At 39.7% G+C, this 13,949-nt stretch overlaps 1 protein-coding gene across 4 annotated transcripts in view; it reads right to left on the bottom strand.

The window, feature by feature from the left end:
* The window catches only part of cnih3 (cornichon family AMPA receptor auxiliary protein 3), a 96,003-nt gene that overhangs the window by 72,063 nt on the left and 9,991 nt on the right, over positions 1 to 13,949 (bottom strand). The gene's annotated exons all lie outside the window — the stretch shown is intronic.

Below are 13,949 nucleotides of genomic sequence, written 5' to 3'. Positions count from 1 at the left end.
GTTAGCAAACTGCTTGCTAAGTTTCGTGAAACTGGTTCAGTGTTGGATTTGCCAAAATGTGGACGCAAGAAAACTGTCACTAATGAAGAAACATCAGTGGCTGTCCTAGCTTCATTCAGCAAGAGCCCAAAGCGTAGCACTCGCCGCATGACACTGGAGAGTGGCATTAGTCGAACATCCCTTCGGCGAATATTAGCTACTCACAAATGGCACCCTTACAAACTCCAGCTACTGCAGCATCTCAACGAGGATGACCCAGATCGGTGCACAGAATTTGCAGAATGGGCAAAACAAAAATTGGAACAGGACCCTCAGTTCACGCAGAAGATTTTGTTCAGTGATGAGGCAAACTTTTATGTGAATGGTGAAGTTAACAAACAAAACCACCGCTATTGGTCTGACACTAACCCACATTGACTGGATCCCTCCAAGACTGTTGGAACAACAAAAGTGATGGTTTGGTGTGGTATATGGGGTACAACGATAGTGGGTCCATTCTTCATCAATGGAAACCTCAAGGCCACTGGATATTTGAAATTGCTACATGATGATGTGTTTCCCTCTTTATGCACTGAAACTGGCACGTTCCCTGAGTTTTTCCAGCAAGATGGTGCACCACCACATTATGGGTGCCAGGTCCGAGCATTCCTAGATGAACAGTTTCCTGGAAAGTGGATTCGTCGTCGTGGGCCAGTTGAATGGCCCCCAAGGTCTCCCAATCTGACCCCCTTAGACTTTTATCTTTGGGGTCATCTGAAGGCAATTGTCTATGGTGTGAAGATACGAGATGTGCAGCACCCGAAACTACGGATACTGGATGCCTGTGCTGGCATTTCTCCTGCGGTGTTGCTATCAGTGTGTGAAGAGTGGGACAAGAGGGTTGCATTGACAATCCAACACAATGGGCAGCACATTGAACACATTTTATAAGTGGTCAGAAACTTGTAAATAACTCATGAAAGAATAAAGTTACGTTGAAACCAAGCACACCATTGTTTTTCTTGTGACATTACCAATACGTTTGATGTGTCACATAGCCCTCTTCCTATTGAAAAAACAAAAGTTCTATCCAAGATGGCTGACTTCTAAATGGCCACCATGGTCACCACCGATCTTGAGGAGTTTGCCCCCTCACATATACTAATGTGCCACAAACAGGACTGTAATATCACCAACCATTCCCATTTTATTACGGTGTATCCATATAAATGGCCCACCCTGTAGATATGGTCACTAAGATATGAAAACAAGTGTGTGTGTGTGTGTGCAGAGTCAGTAAAATATGATTTCTGTGTGTGTAGTATAAAAATACTATCAATGCATTATATGTTATATGAGCAAGAGACCAATGAAGCAGTTTCATATGTGTTTGCACATGTGAATGTGTGTACGGGGAATTAACAGTGATGACAGAGGTTCACACCAATCTTAGTTATTTCCCTGGGCTCTCCCACACACTGAAAGGCAGTGCTTTACATGTTATTTCCCAGTGGATCCTAACAGTGATTGTGGCTCATTGCCTTGGTCTGTTACAGCACGTTAGCTTCCCCCAGGCTTTTCCTCATGGAGGACACACACACACACACACACATCAATCCAAGCACAGTATGTACTCTTCCACAGAGACTACACATCATGCAGCAGAAAATGATCACCTATGCATTTTTATGAGCACGATATGAGAAGAAACACTCGATGTTCTGAGTGCATGTCATCCTTAGATGATCATTCACAGAAAAAAAAAAAACAGTAGATGCACCAGAAATCAGAGGATTGTATGCAAAATATAATTTAACGCCTCTTATTCAGGAAGGGTTTGAATTGAAAGCAATATAGCACACAGACTGTTATATAGTACTTTTCTATTCTTACCGAGTGCTCAAAACACTTGTAGACAACAAGCCATAGCCACCCATTGACATTCATATTAATAAAGTGCTTATCATTGCCTCCACTATCAGATGTGCCTTGCACTCTCCTTCTTTTTGAATCCTCTGGAGATGTGTCCAACCAGTGTCCTATCATATGTCCAAATTGCCTGGAATCGATGGTTCAATGGTTTTCAAACACCGGCACAGGCCAGATTAAAACAAAAAACAAAAAAAAAAACAACATTTCAATGGAGAGCAAATGAGGTTCTGGTGCAGCAAATCATTTCACAACAAATTTCAGAGATGTTGATCACTATGTTGAATAATCACTTGGTTTTATGTATTTAGTTTAAAAAAGAAACTATGTGAAGGTGACCTCAACCACACTACAAAGAGAACTTACTTTGGTAGCTTGTATCTATGATCGAAATCTTTCAGTTTTAACCTGCAGGTACAGTCAAATATAACTTAGACTTAGCTGTAAATCTGGAGTTTCACCTCTTGTACTCCTTCAGCGAATCCTACGTTTACCATGTTAGAAGGTTTTGTGTGCCGGTTTAAGAGGAGAAAATAGCTCCTGGCTGGGTCATTCAAGGTAAACAGTTCGGGCATTTGAGAATAAGCAATTTATGAAAACTTCAACATCTGAAGAAAGGATAGCACTGTTGTTTGCTGAAGCAAACCCTGATAGAACAACTTGCCCTGAGGCAAAGAAGCCTGAGGCATGGGTTTGGAGCAAGACAGCAGAAGAGCCCTTGTGAAGTGGCTTGGACTTTGTTTACTGAGTACCTTCTCCTGAAGCAACTCAGGGCCAAAAAGGGCTTTGAGTGAGGCAAAAGATCAGAGCAAGAGCCCAAACCAAATCTCTGTTTGCTTGGATTACAGATACCAGAACTAGTACGGATGCTTTGGTTTCTTCTCCCAACAAACTTATTTTAGCAGTAAAGCCAAATTTTGCTAGTCATATAGCAAAACTGTCAATAATATATTCCATTCTCATCTTCAAACTGACATTGCCTCTATCAGTGACAATGATGATGCTTGGCAACAAAAACGCCTTTACAAACAAGCACAATACAAGCCACAACATTGGACAAAAGAGTCAGAGTATCAAATTCTACATTTCAAGACTGAGCTTATTTTTACAATCGACTGTTCTGAACCTTTAAGGGAAAACACACCAGACAACAGAATTCCACCCCCTTTATCTCAGACTGCTCAGTCATGATCAGACACAAACATCTGCCCCTGAGCTGCAGACCACACAACCAAATCTCAAATTTGTCACATGCTCGAAGGGTGATTCCTTTGCAGTGACTGCATGCTGTGTTTTTGTAAATCCAGTTTTATTTTGATGTGGATGTTCACTGTAACAGAGTGCTTTGAAGTTAGGGTTGGCTTGCAAAAACAGCCAAACTGGCACCTCCGCTCTTCTTTTGCCATGCCAAACTCTCCAGTGTCTTTCATTGCGACTAAGAGACTGACACCATGCTGTGTGTGTCTTTCCTGGGAAAGATAGAGCAAAAAAAAAAAATGTTTCTTTAGCCTAATTTGTTTGCCAAATTAAATTTGCAATTTCAGCTATGCCCGACCAAAAACATGCTTTAATTCTACCATGTAGCTGTTCATTTTAGAAACAACAAAAATCAGTAATAACAGAAATATGAAATATGCCAACTCTAACTCAACCCCTAATTCTCCACGGTGGTTGCTAACAGGTAACAAACAAGCAATGGTTAAAGTGTGCTGCAACAATCCAAAAAGGCCTTCTGGCACCAGTTATTGTGAATTTAAATCAGATAGGCAGTTCAGTATAGGGCTGTGCGATATGACCAAAATCTCATATCCCGATATGGTAAATGGTAAATGGACTGATTCTGATATAGCGCTTTTCTACTCTCACGGAGTACTCAAAGCGCTCTATACAACATGCCTCACTCACCCAATCATACCCATTCTCACAAGCACTTTATCTACACTTAGTGCTTTCTAACAACATTCATACACATTCATACTCCGATGGATGCATCAGAGAGCAAGTTGGGGTTAGTATCTTGCCCAAGGATACTTGACATGCAGACTGGAGGAGCCAGGGATCGAACCACCGACCTTCCGATCAGTAGGTGACCTGCTCTACCTCCTGAGCTACAGCCACCCATATAAGACATCTATCATCCCGATAACGATATAAATCACAAAGATTTAACGTTTTCTGTAAATTCTGTGAATCTTGGGCAGCTCGACTTGCGTGAAGTGTTTCCAGCTGGGTGTCGTGTACCTGGAGTCGAGTGCATTAAAGGATGCATTTTTAGACATAAGTTGTAACGGCCGCCGTTTCCTTTGTGAGTATTTATTACACAGCATGCTGCGGGGAAAAGCCTGTTCTAACGTTTGAGTCTACGATTTATTTTTTAGCACCTGATGGCTCTTTATTGCTTCTCATCCGTAAATACTCTGCAGACTCTTTCATGTGATTCAGTTTATTTTGAAAAGTCTCAACAGGATCTTGAGCTTTATTGTGAAAGGTTTATGTGGAAAATAAACAACCGGACACGCGATGGTTTTACCGTCGTTGTTGTTGACAACAACGCATAAAAACAGGCGCTTGTCCGTCCGTAGTGTGGTTATATTAAATATAAGAGAATGAGAGAACTTTAAGAAATTAATATAACCACTACAGTGACCATCAAAACGATGAAAAAATATTGCCAATAACAGTTTATTTTGCGACACCACAAAACAAACGATAGCGTAAAATGAAACGATAGACGTTTTTATATCGTCATCTGATATACGTCGTTATATCGAACAGCCCTAGTTCAGTAACAAATATTGTCAAGCTAGTTCATTTTTGGTATGCTGCAGCCACATTCTGCCACATAGTTCTGTTGGTCAACTAGAATTGTCACTAGTGATACAAACTAATAAGAATCTATCGATTCCATTATCGATATAATGCATTGATTTGATTCATTATCAATTCTCTTATCGATTCTCATTGGCTCTACTTTGAAGACACCACTGTTACTAAGTAGCATATCAAAGATATTACATTCATGCTAATTATTTGCATGCTGTGGTCAAATGTTTGTGCATGTCGGGGGTATTTCCTCTCTTTGTAGTGATCAGTGTTGGGGTTGTCACTCAAAACAAATAGTGATTACACATATTATACGGAACACTTTTCTTAGAAGTAGTACAGCAGTGGAAGTGCAAGTGGAACTGATAAGCGGGATTGATACGCAAGCAGACTTTGCTGGAATTTAAAACTCAATAATAAAACCCAGGGAAATACTCAATACTGAATCCAATGCTACATGGAAAATTTTAACCCTATCCTGCAAAAGAAGTAATGATGAAGAAATCATATCTCAAAAGAATTAACTGTTTACTTGTTAATTTAACTTGTTTTAAACTAAATTTCCCTAAATATGACTTAGCTTTAAAAAAAAAAAGAAAAAGAAAAAAAGATTAATGTCAAGTCTGGAGGTTTTAATTTGTTTTACAAATTATTTAGATAGTTTCATTAAATATTGTGCAGGGTACAATAGATTTCAGAACCTAACAAAAAACAAAAGGGTACAACAAACAACACAATACCTCACACAACTAAACGATTAATGGAAAAAGTAAAGAATAAACTTTGGGTTAAGTTGGTATAAGTTATACTAAAATAAAGAAGTTCTAAAAGAACACTGTAAAATTGAAACCGTTACTGCCTGCATTTTAAAACTGACCTTGTTGATGGCTACAACAAAATAAGAACCACATTTTATTAAATAATTGTACAAAGACGCTCTGCCACGGCTCCATCCATGACTCGTTCAGCTCTGCAATAATTATTCACAGTTTACCCAACTATACTTTTCATCTCCTAGCTGCTAAGTTATTGATACCAGATGGCTAATATGGCTTTCGGGTAATTGCTTGTAGTGCATGCTGGATAGGTTAACATTTATGATAACTGTTTCAGCAGCTTTACTGACCTCTGAAATTTCTCCTAAACTGTTATGAATGCTAAGTACTACTACTTGCTTTCTTCATTGCATTGCTGTGTAAAGTTATCAGCAAGAGGAGGCAAACAGGGCACTGTTGCTATTAATACCATAGCAAATGATTATCTTAATTTAGTATTGTTGATTTTTACTATTAATTAATATCTGAGTATAAATTTTGCTGACAACCCATACAGTGCACATCCTGTTTTTTCTACTTCTCACTGCTGAACTTTCAATAAAGTTATCAAGCATCCAAAGTTCAGTCATGCAGTCATTTATGTTCGATTAACAATTGTTATGAAAGTTTAGTTTAGTAACTGTCCAAAAAAAGTTACCAGAAGGATATCAATATGGCTGCTAACTAACAGGACGTGCTTCTAGAAGACTTTGGTAGGAGCCATCACTTTGAATTTAAAGTTATGATGTACTTTAATAGCGGTAGCAGTAGTTTAGTAGCAGGCTTGCTATATTATGTAACATTGTGCATTTTAGAAAATAGTTGCTAAATCTGCAAAGAGAAATAAACCTCAGAACCAGCATAGGTCAGGTGACCACACCCTGTCCACAGAGAAAATAAATTAAAAATGTCTTAATAGAACCTATTAAGTGACTTATTAAGCTCATTAAGTTAGCTATTTTGTGCGACTGCCCTGCTGCACCAAAACGTAGGGCTTTCCCCACCTGCAGAATACCACTTTAGGTACTTTGAACTCTCTGTGTGTTACAGTTTCTACCACTCGAGCCAGTGGGCCGGTATCTGAACTGAACACCTTGGCAGGGCAAGACAGCTGGAAAAGTCAGTTTTGTTGATGCCCTGTGGCCTCACATTTGCACTCGACCACACCTTACTTTGAAGAGATCAAATGAAATTGAGTTTTTCCTTTTTAAACATTTCTACCAGCGTGTTGTTATTTATGCACAGTTCACTTGTCAGGACTTTCTACAAGGTGCCAAAAGCAAACGAACTGCACGTGTGATAGTTATGAAACATATATTGTATCCATTTGTTTACATTAAACCACCTGTGTGGCCACACTATTTAAATAGTTCAAGGAATCTGACGTAATTGCAGGCTCATTGAAATTGTAATAATAATATCTTTTTGCCACTAGCAGGGTTCATATTACCATGGCAACACTGATTCCAGCAACACTTGCTTTCTTAGCCTTACAGGCTGTTATTGAGCCACTACTGCAAAGGTTTTTTATTGTGTCACACCCATAAACCAGAGGCCACCAAAGAAGAATATACCTGAGAGGCAGGTTTACTAATCAAATCGTTCCATGCCATTCAATACAGGGCTGCAAATCCTTTTGAAAGTTACATGTCAGTACACAACATTAAAAAACTTGCGTCTAAAATTGACCTATTATGATTTTCTATGCATTCTATATTGTTGTATTGTTCTATATTGATGAATCTGTATAGGGTTACAAAAGTCACAGTGATAAGGTTTAGGTTGCACATTGGCCAACAACACCTTAGTACCTCAATTTCCTTTTCTGTGCTCCATGAAACAAGAAAACGTCTGAGTGTGAGGCCAGCACACTCACGCTAGCATAATTTCTGGTTGTCGTTTTCCTGTGAGATGACTTTCAGGCTTTTCCATTTTATTTTTTTTAATATCATTTTACAACCCCTTACACACACATGGGCAAAATTGTTGGTTAAATTCCTTTCTATGAGCTATGATCTAAATCTGACTATAACATGAAACATGAAGTCTGGAGAAAGCACCTTTTAAACCTGAAACAGCTAGAGCAGTTTACTCATAAGGAGTAGGCCAGGAAATCTGACGACATGTGCAGAAGTCACACTGACAGACAGCAAAAGAAATATTAAGTTAAGGGTACTATAATTTTAATTCTATTGAACCACAATTCAAAAGCAATGTCTGATTTTCATTAGCTAACTTTTAGCAGTTATTTCAGTGACCATTGTGGATTTTTCTTTCTGTAACGTAAGAGTACCAATACAGGTATGAGGTAAGCTCAGCAGTATGGGTAGTGTTGGCCTCAGCTGTCCAATATGTACCTGTTAATTCTTTTTTTAATTCAGTGGAAATATAACATGAAAATTATGTTGTCAGCAGTTAGGCTCCACTTGGTAGTTCCCCCCAAAAAACATACTTGCTGTGCAACCCTGTGATCTGAAGAATAAGTGAGTTGAGTTTTAAAAATAAACCCATTAAGAAATTAAATACCTGTTACACACTACAGTATACACAGCAGTGATTTTTTTTCCTTTTTCATGAAAGACAAATCAGTACAAGTCAACAAGCCCTCAGAGACTTTACCTTGTCAACTGTGATCACTTTGCCCAGAGAAATATTCACAAACTAAACATACCCACAAAGAGATGATGATTCCTTTGATGTTTAAAGCAGTCTCTCCAGAGGATCGTTTAAGGAAACAGTCAAAAAACTGTGGAAACCTGATCATCTCTAATCAAGACTACATATAAGACATTCATAATGTCATGGGACGTGTACTGTGGGTTGTGTGAAATTGCCACCAGGCTCCTGTAACATCATCACTGACACAGCAAATGAGTAACAAATAAAAAAACTGAAAGAAGAAAGTCTACTGTTAAAATTGCACACTTTTAAAACCTCACACTACCAACTACCTAAAAATTTTTAAATAGAGAAGTGCCAATAAAACCAAAAAGAAAGGACATGTAATGAAAAAGGAGGCAGGGCGAAAATCACCCCTGAAATCCTCCAAAGCAGGCACTGTGTAGTGGAACAACAGACACAGTGGAGTCAGGATGATGGATGAGGAGCCAGCAGGGGTTAATGAACAGACAGATCGATTCTGAGCAGCCCAGCTATATACTGAACACAACCTCTATTAGCCTTAGGTTCCTGATGCCTGAAAACCATGCTGACTGTTTGCTAACCTAATTAAGATTACAATCAATGGTATCATCCTATGCAGTTTTTCAGTGTGATGTTGTGCCAAGGCACATTAAACATGAAAAAAATCCTCATTTGTCCAATTTACTGGAGCCTGTGCTAAACTCTAAGTGAAATGTACACAACCTGTAATCATTTGGATGATGAGCTCAGCAGTTGATAAAGGTCATAGTGAATGCCAATAGCTTCCAAATCGAGGCAAATTTTAAGATGTTTTCACGATGTTCAAAATCTAATTTGTAATAAAACAGTAACCTGTAATGTAATCTGCATCTGAATCAGTTCATAAAAAGACCATGAACAGTTTGAAGGGTGGTTGTAGCGTAAGAGAGCAGGGCATCGCCTAATCGGAAGGTTGGTGGTTCAATCCCCGTCTGCTCCAGTCTGCATGCCATATATCCTTGGACAAGATACTAACCCCATGTTGCTCCCTGATACATCCACTGGAGTGTGAATGTTAAATAGAAAGCACTTACATTGGAAAAGGATAAAAAAAAAGTGCTTGTATGAAAGGGCGTGCATGGGTGGAATGAGGCAAGTTGTATAAAGCGCTCAGAGTAGAAAAGTGCTAATTCAAGAACGAGTCTTTTTACAATATATTTATGCAAGCTCTATAAGTCATAATTATGGGTGTGTTATGGCCCTAGCAGGGTCGCCTCCTGAAGTTGTCTGTGTGGGCGTGTTCGACCATCTCTCTTGCCTTAGCTGCCACCTTTTTTCTTTTGTGCAGCTGACTCTCGTCAGTAATTAAAAGTATTTAAGCCCAGGGACAGGTGAGCTCTGGGCGAGAGTGCCATTAGTGTGGTTGCAGTTAGTGAGCTGAGTGTTTGTAGCTAGTGAACTGTGTTTTTGTGGTTTTCAGCTAGTGAGCTGTGTGTCCGTGTTTGCAGCTAGAGAGCTGCACTCTTTTTGACTTACTTTGTACTTTATTGACTAATGCTTGAGTTTTGTTTGTTTCTTTAAACGGTAATAGTGGCTTGTCCGTCTCTTTTAGTTAGTATTAATAGAAACTCTGTAATTTAACCCTTTTGCCTCCTTGACTCCTTTTTCTGACCCGGACACTTTTTGTTACTTCTCCCTCACAGCCTAGACCCCTCAGGGGAACGTAACAGGTGATATTAACTTTATTGTTGTGTTTCAGGTTCTCTGTAATTTCATTTGTATTAGTAATGTCCACTGTGGTAAGCTATTGCCAGCTTTTAGGATTATCCGAAATTACTGTTGACTTTTTTGTCAGGTTTGGCACTGCAGTCACAGCTTTAAGCCATCCATCTATGCAAAACTCGTTCTGCTAACATCTCTTCCACTCATTCCAGATGAATACAATGCAATACAATCATATTAGGTGCAAAATAAGACGTGCCTTTTTTTTTTTTTTTTTGACTAATTGTAGGGCAATTTGTAGTCAAACAAATATTTTCTTCCCAAACCTTTTTGCACAATAAAACACACATCATGTAGTCCATCTTCTAAATACTGTAGTGGCCTCTGCCATGACATTGTTAAGGAGTAAATGTGGCTGGATTCTCTGCCCTTCTCTTTTGCTAAATCTTCCTTCATAACTAGTTCGAACAATGTAAATGTTACAAAGTCAAGTGGAGGAAAGTAGGGCATAATTTTTTTTGGACCACTCGGCCACACCCTCAGTCTACTTCACTCTCTGGTATGGAGCCTTTTTGTTTCCCCTGTCTTAAAATTAATTATTGGCATCCCAGGTAAGACTGCTGTCCACAGAGCTGTCCATTCAAAAATCCATTGTGGAACTACTGTTTAAATCGTGAGTACTTTATGAACACTTGCTGGTTCAGCAATTCAAGCTTGCCAGGCTCTTTGGTGCTTAATGAAACAAAAAATTCAATTCAATTCAATTTTATTTATATAGCGCCAAATCACAACAAAAGTTGCCTCAAGGCGCTTCAAATAAAATAAAAAATCACTCTAATTAACAATGTGTTCAAGATATTTTTCCTCAAAGTTAGAAGCCTTCCAAGTCATAAAAATGTTTTAAAGAAACACCATGCCTACACTGCATTCCTAATCACACAGAAAAAAGCTGCTTGACATCTAGCAAATGGCTAATTCCAGTAGCTTTTTCATTCAGCTTCCTCCATGTTATTTGAGTAGCTAACATGCACAGATTACTACCCTATAGCACAGGGGTGGGCAATTCCAGGCCTCGAGGGCCGGTGTCCTGCAGGTTTTAGATCTCACCTTGGGTCAACACACCTGAATCACATGATTAGTTTGTTACCAGGCCTTCAGGACATGTTGAGGAGCTAATTTAGCCATTTAAATCAGCTGTGTTGGTTCAAGGACACGTCTAAAACCTGCAGGGACACCGGCCCTCAAGGCCTGGAGTTGCCCACCCCTGTTAAAACAGGTAAGTCAAATTTGCATGATCTAATGCAAATGTGACAAATTGTTCATTGTTGGGAGTTTGCAAGTTTACGTCTTTGTTAATACTACAATTCACCATTTCACACCTTCGTAAGACTTAAAGCCATTACACAGAGTCAAATATGATGACAAACAAAAAAACTATCCAAGTATTTGCTGTGGGAACCGCTTTTCTTAATAAGAAGCATGTTCTTTTGGCTGTTCCGTTCTTGACAAGTTATCTATTGGAAGTTAATGTGAATGTCAAGTGTCAGCCGTATAACAAAACGCTTTACTTACTGTGGCTGAATTTGTCTATTTTGTCTCAAGTTAAGGAGATTAAGAGGGAAATAATAATCTATTTCTGCATTTTGTCTCCAGTGCTGTCACACTTGTCTTCTAGAAAAGCTTGATAGCCCTCTCCCCCACCCCCTCACTATAGGAAACTCAACCTTTTCAACAAAGAACTTTCATTTTATTAACCTTGTTTCCTTTTGATCTTCATCGCTACTTGCTCACCGCTTTGCATCTGCCATTTTCCTTTCTTTTCATGTCTTATATTAATTTTGCACCAGTCACCTGTCCAGCAGCTGAATTGGGCTTTTGTGTTTGACTGGCCTCATCTTCTTTGTCAGTCCTTCATTGTCTATTTCATTATAAATCCTATATCCTTCATTAGACTTTGCCTCATCCCCCTTCTATTCATCTTCCTGTGGGGTTATATGGCCCTTTCCTCAAAAGATTTTACCAATGCATCCTCCAGCAAACGTGTGACGCACATGTCAGGGGTATTACAGATCAGTAGAACAAGCTTGGGCTTCATGGAGAACCAAAGTTGGCCAGATATCATTTCCACTTTTTTCTCTCTACATTAAAACATCTGTGTCTACAAATAAACCTTCTGTCACTTGAAAATCTAATTTCCCACAATTTAATCCAGAGAAAGTAAAACAACCCCTTTCTTCTCTCTTCTCGGTGCATTTCATTTCTACTCTGTCCAACACCATTAGCTACTCTCTCCTTCCTGCAGCTTCCCCAAAAAGCTAATTGTTTTGCTCCATCAGTTGAACACCATAGGGATAGTCACAGATGAGGGTGTATTGTGGCTCTTCAGTGTGAACAATTATTCACGCAACACCTGTTAAACCTGTGAATGCCCTGTACTGTAATCTCAATGTAATCCAGTGCAGCGGTAAAAGCGCACTGTTAGCTGATCTGCTCCCCTCCAAATCCATCCTGAAGTGTGCATGAAACTCTGATGTGCAGTGTCACCTTTTTCTTCAACAAGTATTCTCTTTGTGCGAGGCAGTTTTAAAAAATGGATAGCTATCAGAAGGTAAACTGTGAAAAGTATAATGGGTTATAGAAATAAACACATTCCTCCATCACTGCCAGGGGTGCGTTGACCTACAGGAGGACACCCTTAAATATTCAACTGTGCAGCGTTAAGTCTATGACAGTCAGCTTCATCATTGTTTGCTTTGGAATCACCCAGTGGGGCAAAAAAGTATTTGGTAGCCACCGATTGTGCAAGTTGTCCCACTGAAAAAGATGAGGTCTGTAATTTTTAGTCTAGGTTCACTTCAACTGTGAGAGTATGTAAAAAAGAAATCCAAGATTTTAAAGAAATTTTCTGCACCATTCTACAAATAAAAAGTATTTAGCGCCTACAAACAAGCAAGAATTCTGGCCCTCACAGAACTGTTACTTCTTCTTTAAGAAGCTCTTCTATCCTCCACTCGTTACCTGTATTAATGACATCTGTATGAACCTGTCATCTGTATAAAAGCCACCTGTCCACACCTTCAGACAGTCAGACTCCAATCCCCACCATGGCCAAGACCAGAGAGCAGTCTAAGGACACCATGGGCAAGATTGTACACAAGACTGGGATGATCCAATCTCCAATAGGCAAGCAGCTTGGTTAGAAGAGATTGACTGCTGGAGCAATTATGAGAAAATGGAATAAATACAAAACCACAGAAAATCTCCCTTGACCTGGGGCTCCATGTCACCTCGTGGGGTACAAATGATCTTGAGAACGGTGAGGAAACAGCCCAGAACTACACGGGCGGAACTGGCCAGTGACCTAAAGAGGGCTGAGACCACAGTAACAATTTTACTATTAGTAACACACTACATCGTCATGGATTTAAATCCTGCAGCGCTCGAAACGTCCCCCTGCTTAAGCCAGTACATGTCCAGGCCCATCTAAAGTTTGTCAGAGACTAACTGGATGATTCAGAGGAGGATTGGTCATGTGGTCAGATGAGACCAAAATAGTCAAAAAAGTCTTTGGTATAAACGTCACTCACCGTGTTTGGAGGGGGAAGAATGCTGAGTTGCAGCCCAAGAACATCATATTCACTATGAAGCATGGAAGTGGAAACATCATGTTTTGGGGCTGCTTTTCTGCAAAGGGGACAGGACGACTGATCCGTATTAAGGAAAGGATGAGTGGGGCCATGTATCGTGAGATTTTGGGCAAAAACCTCCTTCCATCAGTGAGAGCATTGAAGATGAAACGTTGCTGGATCTTCCAGCATGACAATGATCCCAAACACACCACCTGGCCAACGAAAGAGTGGCTACGTAAATGGCTTTTCAAGGTTCTGGAGTGGCCAGACCTCAGTCCAACAGAGAATCTGTGGAGGGAGTTGAAAGTCCGTATTGCCCAGCGACAGCCCCAAAACATCACAGCTCTTGAGCAGATCTGCATGGAAGAATGGGCCAAAATACCAGCTACAATGTGTGCAAACCTGGCGAAGACCTACAGGAAACATCTGA

The sequence above is a fragment of the Neolamprologus brichardi genome, chromosome 15 (genome assembly GCF_056152115.1).
Source record: "Neolamprologus brichardi isolate AB-2024 chromosome 15, ASM5615211v1, whole genome shotgun sequence".
In the NCBI taxonomy this organism is placed as follows: domain Eukaryota; kingdom Metazoa; phylum Chordata; class Actinopteri; order Cichliformes; family Cichlidae; genus Neolamprologus; species Neolamprologus brichardi.
The sequence above is the reverse complement of the archived record's forward strand: the minus strand, read 5'-3'. Positions and strand labels throughout refer to the sequence as shown.